The sequence below is a fragment of the Poecilia reticulata genome, linkage group LG11 (genome assembly GCF_000633615.1).
Source record: "Poecilia reticulata strain Guanapo linkage group LG11, Guppy_female_1.0+MT, whole genome shotgun sequence".
Lineage (NCBI taxonomy): Eukaryota > Metazoa > Chordata > Actinopteri > Cyprinodontiformes > Poeciliidae > Poecilia > Poecilia reticulata.
In genome coordinates this window covers 4,074,059-4,088,346 of record NC_024341.1, presented here as the reverse complement: position 1 = coordinate 4,088,346, position 14,288 = coordinate 4,074,059, and the positions used below count along the sequence as shown (strand labels likewise).

The window sequence follows — 14,288 nt, the reverse complement described above, 5'->3', positions numbered from 1 at the left end:
AGCCTCATCACATCCTTCAGGAAGATGTTCCAAATCGACCTTAAAGCAAAAACCCGTCAGTGATTGATAGACGTAATAACGGCCAATAGAAGTGCATTGTTGCCATGTTGCCGTTTCATAGAGGTGCAGTTAGGATTAGATGAAGATGTGCAATGTAGGGAATTGGTTGTGGTGACCCTGAGTGCTGCCCCGGCCATTCGGCAGCAGCGACACACTTGAGCTGGAACCGCAGGAGTGTTTTTTACAGAGTGATTTATCAATTCCCACCTGCCAGGAGGAAGAAAAAGAAAAAAAACCTTCTCTCCTGGGAAGCGTTGTTATTTCAAATCTTCGTCCAATTCTTGTTATGCCTGCCTGGGACGCTGTGTGAACAGGTTTGTGTGGGCGCAGGTTGATTGGGCAGGCTAAAGCATGTTATGTTGTGGGGAAATAAATGAAAGACGTGTTTGCAGGTGCTTGAGCTGGAGAGCTACGTGGCGGCTGAGGAAAGCTGACAAACGGTCTCGAAGGAGGAATTTAAAATCCTTTTTTTTTTCTGATGGAGAGTCATAATCAAAAAACATTAAATGGATTGGAGAGAGAAAATTGTTGTCCCCTTCCTCCATCTGCCAGGGCATGTCGTGTCTTTCTTGTCTCACTTGTGATCTCCAAGTATATTTTCTTCCTGAAGTCGTCTAGTGTTGATCTGGGAAAGTGTCTCTGAGCTGCAGCGCCCTGTGGCCATCAGATGTGTGTGTTAATATTGAGTCTAAACTAAAGGAACTACAAAGCCTTCTCTATCATTTAGGTTTATGCTTGGTGACACTATGTGCAGGAATAATAATAATACAATAAAGGGAAAACATGTCATGTATTTTTAAAATATTGCAATTATAATAGTGCCTTAAAAAAAAAAAGTTATTTTTATTGCAAACACATACAGAATAACTTTATATACTCTGCATTTTGACTGCTGCTCAAAATGCAAAGTTTTTTTTTTGTTTGTTTAAATCGTACCTTCATTGTACTTTATTGATGTTGGAGTCTCTCCTCCCATTCCATAAGGGGGCCCTGCAGATGATTTACGTTGGTTTAAGAGACTTGACTGTGAACCAGAGGTGGTCTCATGGCCACGTCAGCTGAAGCAAGAAAGGTGAATACATAGCTCCCACAAGTCAGAACCAGAAGTGATCTGTGCCATCTTGGTAGGGAATCGCAGCACACAGCAGACCGAGATCAACAAAAAGAAAATATGTGGACACATAGGCCTGAGCTTGTGGCTTGCTTATTGTTGTCATAGAAACTCCATAGCAACTGCCTGCCAAGCTGGCTGTGGGTTACAAAGTTCACTGGAGTGTGTCACCACATGCATGTATTAACATTAAAACTACTTATTTATGTTTTGAGTGTGGTGAGTTGATGCTGAATGTTGTAGCCCATTGAGAGACATGTTGTTCATTCTACATGTGATTTTTGGCAAATTAGCTTTAAGCTAATGAAACTGCTAGTGGTTAGCAGCTAATCAGCACAATTCTAGCTTTTTTTATTGCAGTGTTTAATGATGATGTTTATTACACTGTAATGTGCTCAAGGAGTAAAGTATGTGCTTTATAATTTGCTGGTTTCATCAAGCATAATTAATGATGATATTCTCATGTGGCTGTACTTTGCTGTTCCCTGCAGAACTCACTTTCTCTGTGGACTGTGATGGTGCTCCTGCCTCTCCAAGGAATTTTTAATTTCTTGGGATTTATTCTGCACTGTTTTTGCCTTCAGTATTTTCTTGTACTTGAAATCTTTACATCGTGAGAGATGACAGATGATGCGTAATAACCCACTGTGGCACATCTGGAGGGGATGACCACCAATTTAATGCTTTAACTCTTACATATAGCTGTTTAACTGCAGGGTAACATGAATGGGAGCAGGGAATGCAGCTCATGTATCAGTGAATAGGATGAACAAGAGAAAGGCAAAATGAGTGACTAATCCAATTTGTTTTTCACGCCGAGCTTCTCTGTTAAAAGTTGCGAAGAAACAGATGTCCCATTGTCTGGTGATACTTTTCCTTCTTTTTTGTCTCCCATTATTTTCAATTTGTTTCCCCATCTGGCTCTTCGTGTTTTCTGCCTGAACGTGTCTGGCTCAAGCTAAATTAATGGCACATGATCTTTCTTTTTGTTCGAGTAGCAGTTAAGTCTCCATTTGCCAACTGTTTACTGTATGTATAGGTTTTGGAAATGTTCTGCACCCGATTCATGAAGCAGCCAAATAAATAGAGGAGCTTTTCCACACGAGTCCAGCAGAACCGCAGTTGGTTTCTCTTCAGTTACAAACACAACAGAAAACAAAGCAATTCAACCAATTCTCTGTGGATGAATCAGGCTAGGATAATGTTTCTAAATCTATAAACAATGTTGCAGGTAGAAGAGAGGGGAAAGATGAATCTGTTTAACAGATTTATTTGGTGATAGAACAGAACACTGAAAAAAATTAGCAGGAAGTAAAATGCAATTTTTAGATTAGCGAAAATCCTCTAAAAATGTAATAACGTATAATTATGTCATAATGAAAAAACATCTGTATGAAGTTTTATCCTGTTTATTTTTACTACCTAGATACTTTTTTGAGTTTTTTTGGTCCCCCTTTAATGTATGACCAAAGTCTGTTTTTGGGGGGGAGGTGTGAAGGCACAATCGAACCATGATGTGGGCCAAAAAGGTGAACAGAGGTCCAACTTCAAGGCGCTAAATTACAAAATCATATAACAAATTAAATTTTACAAAATTTAGTGCAACAAAATGGCACTGAGTGCCAGAAAAACATAACACTGCCTCTTTAAACACAAATGGCCTCCATTTGGCTAAAACTGGACACCAAATCCAACATGGAACCAAACACCTTCACCATTTCCCACCCTACACCCTTCCTCCCATCCTGCCTAGTGGGAATCTTGTGGTCTTTTTCTTTTCCCTCTTAAGTTTTATGGCACTGAGGGTTGCATCAGCGATGCGGAGCTCCTAACAGGCGCTTTTACCAGATCGCTGAAAGACTTAAAAGTTTGTTTGACGTTGTGCTCTCGGGGAGGCCCACCCTGGGAGCTGGGAGAGTCTCCTGCCAAGACGATACAACGGCTCTCTAAAGCACCGTGTATATCTACAGTATTAACATTCAAAGGCTCCCGTCCTGGGCCGCCTCTTGCGTAGGTAGCTCCTTTGAATTAAATATGTGTCATCTTTGTCACACGGCGGTAATGCGCTGTGGCTACACAGTGGTCGGCGCGAGGTTTAAACAACTGTTTGATTGCCAGCGAATCGATTAAAAGGCTCCCTCTCTGGTCTTTTGTTTGATGCACACGAGGCACCTCGGCGTCCCGTGTTTATGCCTGTACGTTTTTTTTTTTTCCATTTGAAGAGCGTTTCCTGCTGGGAGAGGCTTTCAGAAAGCATGCTCTAGATTTTCCTGCCCTTAAATGTTTGATGGATAAATGCGTTAGCGGTGTTTAATTGAGAATGTCCACCATGCAACATGACACGTCTCTCTGAGCAACTCATCGCATTAAACCAGAGCTGAGCTCTTCCCGTCTTGTCTTTTTTATCCTTGCAGCTGCCACTCTGACAAATCACAGCTTTTAATTTACAGCAATACTCTGAGGAGATTTAAAATAGCGACAGACAGCATGACACTTTTTGCTGACCCACTGGAGTATGCCTGAACAAAAGTCAGAGAATTTTTTTTTGAAAAACTCTTGTTCATTAAATATTTGCTGATATTATGGGTATGAAAAAAATATGATGGTATAAAATCTAGAGACTGTTGATTTTTTTGTTTTCTCTGGGCAGTATCAGTTCTGGGACTTAATTAAAAATTTTGATCAAGTTAATTGTAAAAAGAAAAAGATTCACTACTTCCATGGAGATTGTTTCACTAATAACAGGGAAAAAATATCTTGTCATAAGTGTACAAATGAAAAGTTACTTGTAAATTAGTCTTCTCTTACTTCCAATGTACTAGGAATCGGACAGAAAAAAATAATTATGATTTTGTGTTTTTTAGCATAAGGTGGAATCACATCATGGTTTGTGTGACATCATCATATCAATCCGGTCCAAAATCTCAGCTGAATTTTACACCTTGGTAAATCTGGCACTTCTGAAAAGAACAATAGAAAAACAACTTCTGGCAAATTTTAAATGTACATGTTGAACAACATTTTGCTACACAGCTCAATAATAATAAGATAAAATAAATGAAATTCTGAAAAGTATCAGTAGATGCAATAAAAGAGTAAATAGGGGTTTAATTGTCCATGCTCATGTGTTTATTTCAACCATGTTTTTGTATTTTATGCTGTATTTCACAGTTTTGTCGATATTGAAACACTGAAAAAATACAAATGGATTATTTTGTACAAACAGAAAAACAGATAAACTGAGGTAAATCACAAGCTGTCCAGGTCTCAAAGGTGAAATAAGGACTCCAGTTATCGTTAGCTAAAGGAAAGGGTTCCCAGCCTCGACTGGCATGCACAGAAAGTCGATCATATCACTTAACGGCGAACATCAGAGATGACCTTCTATTCCATATGGATGATTGTTTTCCACATTTTAGCTCGTGGCGAGAGACGCTCTTTCATCCAGCAGCAACAGGACTTTGCTAAGAGGCAGAAACAGTCGATGACAGCAAGGAGTCTTGACAGCATCCACTTTTCACCTACTGCATGAACATGCTCCAGTTCCGCCTCCTGAACCAACTCCGCTTTATTTTTAGTGAGCTGGCTGAAGAGAAAGGGGATGTTCTGGTGCCATCTACTTGCTGGTTTATACTCTAATAGAAATCACTGAGGAGGACAAAATGATGTGAAACAGCCTGGGGGGAAACATTTCTGGTTCTGTTTCCATCAGCATCTCTTACCGTCAATGCATCGGCTCGCTATGAATAAATCACACATTTTGCAAATGGTCTTAAATTTTACATATTACTGACAAGTCCTGAGGATCTTACGGAGTGTCAGTCGTTTTAAGGACTCTGTGGCTCCGAGGGAAGCCAGTCAGCATAAGACACTTTCAGCCATCTCAGAAACGAAGGCTGCATGTCAGTTTTAGACAAATGTTCAATGCAAAGGCCGAAATGACTGGAGAAAAGCAGAGGGCTGGTATGAATTGATTTTTTTTTTGTGAATGTGTCCCTGACACAACACTCTTGTTGGATCCCTTTTCTACTTCTTGTGTGAGGTGGTACATTCTCTGGCAGAGGATATCTGATATTTGCTCTCAATGTTGTTGTACAATGTTGTTTATTTAAGAAAATAAACAACATTGTACCGTATGCTGAAAAGAACTATATTGCTTTTGGCCCACACAATGTAGCTCAAATGTATGGAATAAAAGAATCATGTGCGGCGTTCCATTGTATTTTTATTCAGGCTGGGACTTTAACGCATCAAGCTTGATTCATTGATTACATAGATTTTATCATTACAAATTTGAACACAATCAATTGCATTATATTTAGTTTTTTGAATAGAGCTGTTGTATTTGAGCGTTTCTATTACACCCATGAATCTGTCGCAAAAACAACCTCCACAAACAACAGTGATGGAGGACAAAGCCGCTTGTCTTGGCCCACTGTAGGTTAATTTTTGCGGTGAGACGCTGAAACACACTTGTTGTATCAACGCTGTGTAAAAAGAAGCTGATCTTCCTTGTCACTACTCGATGCGTTCTGGAAGCACGATCCCTACCGTTAGCTCATGCGCTGAAGAAAAAACTTCCGGATCATTCTTAAAATCTACATCAATAAAGCGTGACATATTTATTTATTTTAACTAACAGCTGAACATCTCCAGCGCTAATGTCAGCGCCCATGGCCCATATTTCTAACAAACTGTTTTAAAGCGAAGCTCTCGATTTACCGGTCGATCTACGTTCCCACCCTCATCTATGGTCATGAGCTTTGGGTCATGACCGAAAGAACGAGATCACGGGTACAAGCGGCCGAAATGGGTTTCCTCCGCAGGGTGGCTGGGCTCTTTAGAGATAGGGTGAGAAGCTCGGTCATCCGGGAGGGACTCAGAGTAGAGCCGCTGCTCCTCCACGTCGAGAGGAGCCAGTTGAGGCTCGGGCATCTGGTAAGGATGCCTCCTGGACGCCTCCCTGGTGAGGTGTTCCGGGCACGTCCCACCGGGAGGAGGCCTCGGGGAAGACCCAGGACACGCTGGAGGGATTACGTCTCTCGGCTGGCCTGGGAACGCCTTGGGATTCCCCCGGAGGAGCTGGAAGAAGTGGCTGGGGAGAGGGAAGTCTGGGCCTCCCTTCTGAAGCTGCTGCCCCCGCGACCCGACCCCGGATAAGCAGAAGAAGAAGATGGATGGATGGATGGATGTTTTAAAGAAGTTCTACGAATGATCAGGTGTTTCTAAAACTCTGGAAAGCTGAATGGGTATTATAACCTGATGGTGGAATAACTAATATCAGATTAGCTCCAATAAATATCTTTGCTGTTGAGCTCATGTCTTTTTATTCAGTAATTCAGCAGTTGAAAAGGGTTTCTGGATTGAAAATGTTGCTTACTTTGTCAAAATATAGTTTTAGATTAACGTGACTAATTGATTACATCTAAGTGGAGTCAGGCTCTAAAACAAACAAACAAATAATCAAAAAACAGGTTTAAGACATGAGGGACATTTGGGCCCCGAGGGCCAGGCTTGAGAGCCAAAGATGCAGGGGATGAATCTGGTTAGATGAGACTGAAATAAAAGTTTTTTGGCCTACATGCAAAAATACCATGAGCAGAAGAGAACACACCACCCCCACAGTGACACGTGCTGTTGCATGATGGGAAGTTCCTGGATAAAAAAAACCTGTTGGAGGCTGAAAAATATGTTCACTGTTCATGAGGATGATAGCATCGAATACACAGCCAGAACTACAAGGTCTAGTCAAAGTCTGGTTAAAAATAAGTGAACGCAAAAGTTGAAAAATGAACAGAAACCCTCCGTTGAATCTAACCAATCTTGTGCTATTTTGCAGGAAGAAATGGCAAACATTTTATTCTAAAGGAGTCTGCAACCTTTGTAATCAAAAGAGCCATTTTGCTCCGAGTCAGATTTGTGGCCCTAATAAAACTTGATTAGGACCACAAATCTGATCAGTCCTTTATTTAAGAAAATATTTTTTATAAATATTTCCTATAGAAAATGTGTTGTCACATATATTTCTATTAGGTTTCAAAGCAAAGATGCAACATTTTTGCGACAAAATAGATGGATACATATGGGAAAGTATCCACCAAGCATTGTGGAAAATGCTGTAAAAAATTGTTTATTTTTTCTGAAGGTTTATATATTTATGTCAAACTTGTCTAAAGCCCAAACATGAGCTTAACGTTTTTGTTGGGCGCACAGTCTTAGCCTATGTAGCTGCTTCTGATTCTGAAAAAGCTTTCTTTTCGAATGACAAGTATCAAAAAAGAAAAGAAAAAAACTGCTAAAACCTGTGATTTTTTAAGTCTTAATATCTTAATGTAGGTGCAATGTTAAAAGCCACTGCAAAACGTCCGGAGAGCCTTTTGTGGCTCCTGAACCGCGGGTTGTAGACCTCTGCTCTAAATGCAAAAAAATAAAAAATAAAAAAATGTAACAGATTCATGTTGCATAATCACAAAAACTGAAAGTTTGTTCAGGGCACAACTAACAAAACAAGCCATTTCTACTCTATCTAGTACTCCCTCATTTCTAATAGCACCCTGGGCAACCCACCCACATGACCCAGTTCAAAACCTGCAGTCTTTGGAAATTTTATTAGTTTTCAATTATTCATTGAATACAAATGAGGCTGAATTTGTTTTGTTATTTGTTTTATTGAAGTCATATTTAAGATGTTTTAAAGGTTGAAATAATTTTTATCATGTTTTGCTGCTATGTAGCTCAGGACTTATGAGATTTTTAAACTGAATGACATATGTTTTTAAATATCCTGCTTAAATAAAGGTCACAAACAAATAATTATTCATAATTATGGTCTGCTTTGTGTTGCTGTCTCACACAGAATCACAAACAACAGGACAAAATGTAAGAAGGTTCAAAGAGTGCGGATACTTTTGCACGCTCACTGTATGGGCATTTGCTGGATAAATATAACAATTTAAAACCTAAAAAAATAAAACAATAATAAGCAGAACCCAAACCCATCACCCATACATGCTGTGCTGCCATTATTAATGAGGCTCCCAGCATGCATTGAGGCAAACTGGAAAGATATCCAACAACCAAAACAGGGAAGTTTGAGTTTGGGGACATGGTCCAGCTCCACCTGTCGTCTCTTCCTGCAGAGTCACAGCAGCATTGCAGCTAATGGACTATACACCTTACCCTGAGCACCTCATGCTGGCCTAATGGCACCGCTGAGTGGGTTTGAGCCACCGGGTCGGTGGCTGCTGGACACCAGGTGCGGACAGAATCAGACTGCAGCTAATGAGCTGCCAACAAGCAGCAGCCTCTCAACATGTGGGGAGATTACACAAAGAAAATACATTCTTGATTTGCCATGTTGGTCAATACAGTAAACACACTTTAATATTTGCTGCCCTGATCATGCATAAATATGATGCAGGAAACATGACTGGCTGTTTTCATAAGCTGCAGCTGGTGGTGCAACAACATTAACTGAAGCACAGGCTGACACTTTGACATAAGCATAAAAAGCTTGATAAAAATAAATATTTGACTTGATATGACATTAGACATTCTGTAGACACACTTAATGCAGTCACACATGTAAATTAGAATATGTGTTCAGATGAGACCCATTTGTCAGATTAAAATTACCTTTGAAAATAACCTTAAATTAGGTGGTAAACACACTTTTATTTTAAAATGTTTTTTTATTGGTCTGATGTAATGTTCTGATTTTTAAATGTCATATTTTCATTAACTGTAAGTGGAAAATCATCATCAACAGAAATAAAGGCTCTCAAACATCCATTTGTGTGTAATTAATCTATATAATGTGTTTCACCTTTAATTAAAACATACAGACCCATTCAAAAATGTGAATATTACTGAAAATTATTACAAGTGCAGGTTTTTGAACTGTGTCATATGGGCGGTTGCTCAGGGCAGCATAAAAAAGGGGCATGCAAGGATCGAATAAAAGTGAGAAATAATTTATTTTGTCAGTTGCGACCTGAAGTGCTTTTCTGTTACTTTCATGAATATGCAGTCAATGCGAAAATCGACTAACTACACTCCTAATAAATTCCCTGTCAGATTTACATCACCTTGTTGCAAAAAAAATAAGTACTTCACCCCCAACTTCTGTTATCACAAAGCATAAAAGAAGTTTTAATTTTTTTTTTTTTTACCTCTCAATATGTTTCTAAGGACTATTGTCAGAATGTAACATTTCTTTGGTTTTGGGCGAGTTCTACCATATGAACCTTCATGATTCAGAAGTACTTTTAAGTTGTTTATTATTGTTAAAGTATTTCCATAATAGTTAGTTGAATTTTTCATTTATTGTGTTGTATTCTTCGTACATTTTATTCTTATTTTAAGATTGGCCTGCAGCCTGGCCACAGGGAAACAAACAGAGAAGGCAGAAACATTGGGCATATCCTGTGTTTTTAACAAACGTCTTTGTTTCTGGACAGCTGCAGTGTACAGATCATAAAGAAATTAAGTTATTTGATTTTAAAAATATTTTCCTCATGGACATGAACGATCATGATAATTAGAAACTGGATGTTTTATGCTGATTAAGATAAACACTGTCTTACTAATTAATAAGCCACCAGGGTGACGTTTGCCTGGGAAGTGAATTCAGGTGTCAGGGAAATACAAAGCAGTCGTGATACTACAATGGCATTGTGATAAGGCACAGTAATTTGAAACATTTCCTTTTTTCTCATCCTCTTTTTTTCCTTTACCTCACCTTGTAAGGATCTTGTTGGGAACACAGCTACAGCATGATAGCAATTAAAGCTGGATTCAAGGCACTTCCTGTTTAAACGCTTTGATTCTAGCCATGCCAATTAGGGTTAACTGGATTATTTCTCCCCCATTTATCTCCTAATTCTTCACATCAGTAGAATATTCCCTCAGCGGGATCTCATCCCACTCTGCCGGCTCTCTGGGGGCCCAGGACACGGCAAATGAGGCTAGAAGCACGATGAGAGACGACAACAGCTGCAAACAACTTCATCCTTTGATGCATTTGACAAAAGGGGGCGGTGGGGTAATCATTTTCTAGAAATGTGGTGCTAACAAACCTGTTGCAAACATTGTGCCTGTTAGAAAACGTGTGTGTTAGGATGTGAAAACACCCTAACACACACACTTTGGGAAACACTTTCAGCTGTTGCGGTTCTCTTTCACACTGTACTGCGTTATATCAGTCAAACCCTTTGAAAGACCTGTTCACCTCCTCGCCTGTGGTGGCGCTGCACCAAGAACCACCGAAAGAAATGACACAAAAACCTCTGAAGAAGACACTGAGTATAACTTCCTTCTTTACAAAGAATAAACAAATGAAGTGGTGTCAGATTTTAGTGGTTGTAGGATTTCCCTTTTGTCTTTGGTAAAAGACCTTGAATCATTTGACCCGATAGCACTAGGCTAGTGCTGGTGCTTTGGTTGTGTTTACCCAGAATGCCCTGTGCTGTAGTTTGTTTCCTACCTCTTGAGAGATCTCTGGTCTGCTTGGCGTTCACATATGCATTTGAACCGTGCCAGAGATCACTTTAACCAAACTGAACCCCAAAACTTGACTCATTAAGGATGCATCATCTACTCTCTCAAGTGAGAGTGTGTACATGTAGTTGTTTGTACCTTGTGTCTCTGTGCTGGACTGTTGACCTGCCCTGGGGGTACAACGCCTTTTGTTCATTAACTGATTTCTACATGCTATTGGAAATACCTAGTTTTCATCTACAGTGAAAACTACCATCTATGATTGGTAGTTTTTTTAATTAACTCGTTACTGGGGATGTAGTTGTTTTTAAAAAAACAGTGACAGACAGCATAAGAGGGACATTTAAGACATTTTACTGCTGGCAAATATGCTGTGGCCCTGGGACAGTTGTGTACAGAACACGCAATTTCTGTACAGCACAGGCAATTTCTGGTAAGTTTCATAGCGCAGCTTCTTTCACAATCAAGCTAACACATTACACACGTCACGGCCAAACATTAGCAATCGGGCAAAATCAGTATCTGATTGATTAAAACTTCCAGGAAGTAATTGTTTCTCAATAGCCAAGGGTCCAGACGCTCTGGACGAAGCAAAGCGGATAAAATGGGGCTGGTTTTTACCAGGTTATATTTAAAATTTACTGAGATGGTACATGCTCTAAAAAGTTTGAGAATCACTGGCTCAGAGGGTCTCTGTGTGGGCGGACTTCATTTTGAGAACTTAAAAGCTTTCCCATTTAAATCACAAGCCTGAATTTGTAAGTGTTGAATTCCAGCCATCGTTTACCTGACTGAAAGTAACCGTACATTTTAAGGTTATGTTTCCACGGTACAGATATGACTCCAGCAGCTCAATACTGCATAAATTATGCAACAACACTGTCTGAGGCTATTGATCTAATAAGCCAAAACAGTTTTAGTTTAAAAAATAGCAAGAAACCAACTTTTACTTACTCTTTTCCAGGTGGATTCCTTTAGCAGCCTCCAGACAGAAAGTGTTTCTCCTCTTCCTTTTCTTCAGTTTAACCTGTAGCATTGTGCACGCGCCTGTGCATATTTAGCATTGAAGCCTATTCCGACAAGTCATCACCTGGAACCACTTAATTTTGTGACGCCGCTTGACTTTTATTGTTCCTCTCTGTTTTTTTTTTTTTTTTTTTTTTTTACCGAGGAGACTAAAACGAGACTGTGGCAACAGAATTAGCCGTATAGCTTCCAGACTCCGAATATTAACGGCAGGAATCCTTCGTTTTACGTAGTGTGCCTCGTCTAAGGCGGTATCCTCCGGTGCGTTCAATGACGGTGTTTAATTGTTGTTATTATCGATGACAACCCCCTTCGTCAAAATAATGAATTAATAATTTGCATTTACAATATTGTCATGTTTGACAACGTTCTTCTTTTTTTTCTTTTTCTTTAATCGCTAATACCATTAAAAATTTTAATCGCTAATAAATTTAAAAATATATATGTCTGTACATTATATCCAAAGCTTTCACCCATTTTTTTTCTAAATGTATTTCTGTTTTAAATACATGAGGTACAAGATAGAAGCAGTATAATAGTGACAGACAGAGTACCATTAACATACAAACAAAATTTGTTTGTATGTTATATATAATTGGGTGTGTTCAAGCCAAATTTATATAAACACAAAGTATACAGACATACATGAAATGGATCAAGTCAAAATGACTATACTATTGTAGTGGACAGAAACAAGTACATCAAAAAAATGGATATAGTACCACACAAACACACACTAAAAAGAAAAAAAAAAGTCGGGTGCCAGGGGATTCTTCTGTCAATTAAAAAAGATAAAGAAAGAAAAATAAATATTGATACGAATGATAATCACCAGCAACATATGTAACACCTTTTCAGTCTGGGATACTAAGGAAATTGATCTTTCTGAGAGTTCTTAACAAAGGGCTCCACAATCAGAAAAATTCAGTCGAAGAGCCTCTTAAAGTAAAACAAATTTTTTCGAGTTTAATGAAATACAGCGTGTCTCGAAACCAATGGACATGTGGAGATTGAGGATACTTCCCATTTCATTATAATCACTCTCCGTGCCAAAACAGCCAAGAAAGCTAAGGAGGACAAGATGGGCCTCCTTAGCTCCTTAGCCGGGGAGGCGCAACTCCAAACAAAGCAGTCAAGGGGTTCAGCTCCAATTCCTTGTCAAAAATATCTGACAGAAACTCCCTTTTTTATTATTATTATAAAGATCCAGATATCACCAGTGACCTATTTTTCCCGCCAAGGTGTGAAACAGATCCAGCGCTCCATGCGTGTTGCTGATGTGTCCATTTGTAACAGTGAAACAGGGGAGACTCCAAGGTTACACGCATCATCAAGAGTGACAAAGAAGCGTGATAGGACCCTCTTATATCTGCTGATTTTCTTCCCTTTCAACCTTGGCAGGCCTTGAAGTGCTATCGCTGCATGACTGGCAGCAAGAAAATAGTCTTTGGTTTGGAATGACAAGCTCAAAGAGATTAGAAAGTGGGTGTTTGAGTTTTTTTTTTTTTTTTCCTCTGGGTTCTTTTTTTTTTGCATAGTGATGTAAAGCCACTTGAAAGCAAGGCTACTGTTCGTTCCAGGGAAAACAGAATTCATATTCACTAGATTTTATCTCTTTCTTTTCCCGAGTCATCGGGAACAAAAAACTAAAGTAAAAAATCAATGAAGAAGAAAATCTAGATGTGATTTAAGGTATGTGTTGTCTGCGGTAAATGATCTAGGTTTTACGGAACAATCTGCGACTGTTAACCCATGATGATGATAAGTGTGTATGAGAGAGAGAGAGAGACAGAGAGAGAGAGAGAGAGAGAGAGAGAGATTTTTTTTGTATAAAAAAAATCTTTTTTTACATATTTGTTGAAACTGTCACTATGTTGTGAAAGTTTTTTGTGAAGAAAATTGAGCTCTTTCACCTTTTCCCAGTGCTAACTAGAAATAACCAATCAGAGCAGGAGGTGGGTCTTAGCGCTGTCAATCAGTCTTCTGTACGTGCTGCTCAATATGTTCACAGCAGAGAACCAACTCACCATTCCAGGAAAAACATTTGTCTGCCATCATCAGTGGCCATGCTAACTTGCCTTAGCATCCATGACAGGCTCTGTTATCCAGAAGTCACTGAGGGTGATTGACAGCACTAAGACCTGCCTCCTGGCACTGATTGGTTGTTTCTAGTTAGCATTAGGATAATGGAATGCAGAAGAAGTCTTTTTTTTTCACAAACTTTCACATCATAGTGACAGTTCCAACAAATATGTAAAAAGAAAATACATTTTTTTAAACAAAGTGTTCAAGAGTGTTGAAACAGCAATTTAAGACTATCCCTGCCAAGACAAAATATTTGCTGCCAAAAGAAAAACTGAATAGGAGAGACTGCCGTAGTGATGGAGTTAGGATTAGGATAAAGTCATTTGCTTTGTCTTGGTCAACAGAGCTGTGAATGTGAGGCCTCCATTTATTCTTTTCCTATCTTTATTTGGTGCAGTTGTCAGCGTCTCTGCCCCCCCAAACATCCTTTATGCTGCAGAAGCAGGTCCTGCCTGGTGAACAGCAGCTGAATGGCCAGCTGTCTCCTCTTCTCTCAACTGGCCCCGTA

At 39.4% G+C, this 14,288-nt stretch overlaps 1 protein-coding gene across 2 annotated transcripts in view; it reads right to left on the bottom strand.

Moving 5' to 3' along the window:
* LOC103472023 (CMP-N-acetylneuraminate-beta-galactosamide-alpha-2,3-sialyltransferase 1-like) overlaps nt 1–11,794 on the bottom strand; it is a 112,043-nt gene extending 100,249 nt beyond the window's left edge. For both annotated transcript variants that reach the window (XM_008421370.2, XM_008421371.2), the window contains exon 1: nt 11,624–11,794. The gene's annotated coding sequence lies outside the window, so the exon portion shown is untranslated. The remainder of the gene's footprint in view (nt 1–11,623) is intronic.
* Between the last annotated feature and the right edge of the window lie 2,494 nt (nt 11,795–14,288).